This window comes from Mauremys mutica, unplaced genomic scaffold, assembly GCF_020497125.1.
Source record: "Mauremys mutica isolate MM-2020 ecotype Southern unplaced genomic scaffold, ASM2049712v1 Super-Scaffold_100036, whole genome shotgun sequence".
In the NCBI taxonomy this organism is placed as follows: Eukaryota; Metazoa; Chordata; order Testudines; family Geoemydidae; genus Mauremys; species Mauremys mutica.
In genome coordinates, this window is record NW_025423256.1 from 5,933,875 (window position 1) to 5,939,371 (window position 5,497).

A 5,497-nucleotide genomic window follows, 5' to 3' on the forward strand; every position below is an offset into this window, starting at 1 on the left:
TGAGTCGACTTTATGGCCAGAAGAGACCATTAGAGCATCTAATCTGACCCCCTGCATATCACAGGCCTCCTGTATGACACAAGAGCTATTTTGGGGGCAAACACATTCCAGAAAGGCATCTAGTCTTCATGAAATGACATCAAGAGACGGAGAATCCACCACTTTCCTTGGTAGCTTGTTCCTGTGGTGAATCATCCTCGCTGTTGAATATTTGTGCCTTAGTTGTAATATGAATTTGTCTCTTTTCACCTTCCAGCCATTGGGTCTTGTTATTCCTTTCTCTGCTATTTTAAAGAGTCCTTTAATACCCAATCCTTTCTCTCCATTAAGGCACTTCAAGACTTCAATGAAGTCACCTTTCAATCTTCTTTTGATAAGCTGGACAGGTTGAGCTCTTTCAGTAGCTCACTAGAAGGCATTTTTCTCCAGCCCTCAGGACATTTGGTGGCTCTTTGCTGCCCCAGCTCCAATTTCACAACATCTTTTTCAATTGAGGACACCAAAACTGGTGGCAGTATTCCAGTATCAGTCTCACTGATGCCATGTCACCTCCTGTGACGTTACTGACATAATCTGTAACTGTATAGATCACCATTGCGACCACTGTTCTATATTTGCAGCCAATATTGTAGAAAGGTTGTCATGTAAGGGGTCTATGGAGAGGTTCTGATTGGTTGATTATAATGATGCCATCTCTAGATGTGTATCATTTTTGTAGTTGATATTATAAGTATTGGCTCTGTTCTGTCCATATTTCAAACTTGTGCTCTGCTTCCGGGAAACACCCCAGCCAGACAAGTTGGTGTCAGTTCTGCCTAGCCTGCTTGATGGCCCATTAAAGACCATCAGCTCTACAATTGACCCACTGAGAGAAGGCAGATACGCCTTGTAACTCAGCAAGGTCTGCAGGGACCTGCCTATGGACAGAACTCTAAGGTTTTTCTATGCCACGTGCTGGACAGAGTGTCCTTGGGACAAAGAAAGCAAACACCACATGGCAAGAGACTAAAAAGGCTGATGCCTCATCTCCATCTTGTCTTCAATCCTGCTTCATACCTCTGGAGAGACTTTGCTACAAACTGAAGCTCTGTACAAAGGACTGAATGACCCATCCCAGCTGTTTATTGAACCTGCAGTTTATTCCATCACTGCTATAAGCCTGAACCAAGAACTTTCCCATTACTGTATGTGAAGGGTTAAAATCCATGTGCATGTTATATAACAACCTGGTCTATGGATTGTGGCAGCTCTTTTCCAGACCCGAAGTCCAGACTATGGTCTACCCACTATGACTGTTTTGATGGTTTAAATTACACTCACAGGCACTGATGATATTACTGAAAGTTTGGGAGTTAGGAGCTGGTAGGTCAGTGGCCCAGTCCCCTCACAGATGACCCCGTCCCTGTGGGACAGGGGCAGATCTGAGCTCTCACACCAAATGCCTCATTGTGGCTGCCAGAATCTGTGGGCAGCTCGTTTAGTTTATGCCGAGGGTTGAGTCCTGCTTCGTGCACCATGTGTGAGAATGAAAATCCTAAACCGCCCTTTGAAATAACGAATGCAGCAGGACGTGTTATTGTCCCTGCCTCAGAGCAGACAGACCAATGGAGAAATGCCATTGAGACCAGGGTAATACTCCACTGCCGTTCCACCTTTTTTACTTGCTACTCTCCCTCCCAGCCTTATGAGGTATCAGAGCCTGGTATTGAGCCTGAGCCGAGATGTCTACACTGCAAATTTACCACCCCACAGCCCAAGCCCCGGGAGCCTGAGCTGGTATGGGGCAGCCCTGGGTGTTACATTGCAGTGTGGACATAAGCCTATTGTGTTTCATTTCTTAGGTTCTGCTGCCATCGTGTGGCCATTTCCTTCCCCTCCTTTCTGTCCAAAGCGCAGAGCCCAGTTCCTCCAGAGGGAGAAGGACGTCTTCCTTCTTCCCTTCCTCAACAGCCCCCTTCCCTGGAGAGCCCTTTGCTGGGGTCTGGGTGGGGAACAGCTGTTTCTGAGGATTAATTTCATATTAATGGTGTTGATCTACAGATTTTACAGCCAGACTAGATCACTAGGTACCTCTGCTCTGACCTGATTCAGAACAGAGTCCAGAGAATTTTACCCAGTGACTCCTACATCCACCCCAAGATCTTCTGGCTGAACGAGGAGGGTTCATTCAGAAAGTCATCGTGTTTGGGTGTAAAGGTGTGAAATGATGGGGAAATTGGCCCCTCTTTCAAGTTTAAATGTTGTCACTTCTACACCTAGACCGGGGTGGCCAACCTGAGCCTGAATTTCCCAGTGTAACTGCCAAACCTGCACCTTTGTATGCAACTACTGAGTCAATTGTGAGCCTTCCCATCATTGTCCTTTGCTCTTAATCCTTAATCCATCATGGGGCCATTTCCCGCCTCTCTTTCATACAGAAGCACAATTTTCTTTGCCGACACAGGAACAGCAAGATCTTTCTCTGTCCCTTGTGCAAAGCAGGGGGCCAAATTCCATGGAAACAATGGACAAGCAGGGGGCTCTGGGCACATCCAGCCCTGGCCGTGAGATGTTCCCTCCCCTCTTTCTTTATGCCCCTGTTGTTATTTCATGGATTGTCTGGGATGGGGAAAAAGCTGAGTTCACTCCAGGTGGAGGGGAAAAGAACCCTGAAAATCTCAGGACCCAACCTTGCTACCAGGATCACTGAGGTGCTGGGAATCTGCCTGGGAAAGGGACTGTGTGAATTGTCAAGGTGGGGAACGAATAACAATCTACAACAAGATCCACCTCATTAAGCACTGACACAGGCTAATCCTGCTGGCAATAGAAAGGAAACTGGGAGCCATTCTTTGCTGTTCAGCCATGGAAACAGTGACCCAATTGCACCGCAGTGAATGTGCTGGGGAAAGCTGGACTTCACAGGCAGGTGGAAATAGCAGATCTTAGAAATACCTGGAGCTTCCCACACCACTGCTACCACCAGGGTGAGGTGTTGAGCTGCTCACAGCATCCCCCACCATGACCTTGCAGCAGGGGATTGCCGCACCCCCAACCCAATGCAGGGGAGATGGCTGAGTGTATCTCTGCACCCTGAGACCAGGGCACCCACTCTCTCTGCCCCACACATAGAATCTGGTCCTGCTGAAAAATGACCCCTATGAACAAGTCACCTCCAGGAGAGCAGGATTGGTCCTCAGAGAGGGGAATGGGCTTCTCGTGAAGCTTATAGGTCACTGGATGCACTGGAAACAGGAGGGCTCTGAGTGTAACCCATAGCAAACACAACCTGCTAGGGGATGTAGCTCAGTGGTTGAGCACATGCTTTGTATGTATGAGGCCCTGGGTTCAATCCCCAACATCTCCATGATCATTTTTTTCATCCTGCTGCTTTGCTCATGCCCAGAGGGGATGTGGCCCACCAGTCTCCCTGCACCAGTTTCAGTCCTGCTTAGTGAAGGGCAAGTGACAATTGCATGGAAGGTCTGGGGGGGTTCTGCTCCTAAGTCACCTCGGTACATTTAAGATTCCCACCCACTGTGCTGCTTGGCACAAGGGTAGATGAGAAGGGCGAATCCTCCAGCACTGGAGGGAAAAGTCCCATCTGCACAGACTGAGAGGCAAGGAAACAGAGGGGCAGTCAGTGCTCAGGGAGGAGAGAGGTCAGTGATTTACTCCCAGCAGGGGACACTGTCTTTTTGAGTATCAGATATCAGAGGGGTAGCCGTGTTAGTCTGGTTCTGTAGAAGCAGCAAAGAATCCTGTGGCACCTTATAGACTAACAGACGTTTTGCAGCATGAGCTTTCGTGGGTGAATACCCACTTCTTCGGATGCAAGCATCAGAGGGGAAGCCGTGTTAGTCTGGATCTGTAAAAGGCGACAGAGTCCTGTGGCACCTTCTAGACTAACAGACGTATTGGAGCATGAGCTTTCGTGGGTGAATCCCCACTTCGTCAGATGAATGGAGTGGGAATTCTGTGACTGGCTAGCCAACTACAAAAGCAGTTTCTCCTCCCTTGGTGATCACATCTCAACTGCTAGAAGAGGGTCTCATCCTCCCTGATTGAACTAACCTCGTTATCTCTAGACTGGTTCTTGCCTGCATACTTATACCTGCCCCTGCAAATTTCCACTACATTCATCTGACGAAGTGGGATTCACCCACGGAAGCTTGTGCTCCAATACGTCTGTTAGTCTGTAAGGTGCCACTGGACTCTGTCTTTTTGAGGCGAGTGCTGCTGGCTTGGGATGGTGCTGACGATGGATAGAAAAAAGGCTGGAGTCAATGGCAGATGGGACCACAGAAGGGGAAGGGGAATGGCAGCCCCACAGAAGGTCCTCGGTGCTCAGATGCCCCCAGTTATTGCACCCTGGCCTGTCCTAGAGAGAGAAAAGACACCGAGGGACCCAGCCCCCCTACAGTGATCCCATGGACAAGAACCAGGTTAGGAGTGGGGTGAAGGTTCCCTCTGGGCAAAGGGGAGCTGAAATCCCTCCGTGTCCTGGAATTTAAGCAATGAAAGCTTCAAACCCTGCATGGGTGTGGGCTGAGGTGCATCAGCAGAAGGTTGGGCAGGACAGGGGCAGGAGGTTTGTATAATTTTTGGTGGTGCCCAGAATGGGACCAAGTCCTGCCCCACACACCTGTGTAAGGCTCTGGGAAGGAGTTTGGGTGTGGGAGGGAGAGGGGTTGGGCGCTGGGAGAGTTTGGGTGCAGGGTCTGGGCTCAGTCAGAGGGTTGGGGTGCAGGAGTGGGTGTGGGGGGCAGGCTCTTGGAGGGAGTTTGGGTGCAGCTGTGGGGTCTGGGCTGGGGCAGGGGGTTCTGGGTGCAGGAGAGGGTGAGGGGTGCAGTATTTACCTCTGGCATCTCCCAAAAGCAACGTGCACCCACCTCTGGCAGCAGCCCATAAGCGGGAGGGCCTCGGGCGTCTCTGTGCACCGCTGCCCGCAGACTCCACCCCTGCAGCTCCCATTGCCACAGCTGGCAGTTGGGGCGGGGGCAGCATGTGGAGACCCCACCACCACCACAGTTGTTCTTCTCACAGCTGGCTGATGGGGGGCAGCAGGGGAAATTCCCAAATCTGGGGGAATCTCTCTGTGCCCCACTGTTAGTTCTCCATCCTTTCTCCCCCTAACCACGCACACCACTCCCCATTATCAGTGTTTTAAAGTAAACCCTCCCTCCCTCCCTTTATGGGATACAGACTCTCTGTGACAGAGACTGACTGGGGCTCCTCTCTGCATGGCCCCAGTGGGGAAGGAAAGAGACTGGGGGAGGGGGAGAAGATGGGCAGAAGGAGTCAAATGGGGCAAAGCCAGAATAGAGGAGATTTTCTTCCTGTTAAAATGTACTGGAGTCTCATCGCTGAAAAGCCGCATCTTGAAATAAGTTTGAACCAGCAACCTTTCAATTACCAGGCAAAGGTGTGAACCACAGAGACTGATAACTGCCTGCTTCCCAAATGTGTTTAAAAAACATCTTCAGGGGTGCAACTGGTTAGTGCAGAGGGGCCACCT

The 5,497-nt window shown here is 50.3% G+C and overlaps 1 non-coding gene across 1 annotated transcript; it reads left to right on the top strand.

Moving 5' to 3' along the window:
- The first annotated feature begins 3,274 nt into the window (after positions 1–3,274).
- On the top strand, positions 3,275–3,346 carry TRNAT-UGU. Its single transcript has one exon. It is a non-coding gene; the product is annotated as a tRNA-Thr (tRNA).
- Positions 3,347–5,497: the final 2,151 nt, after the last annotated feature.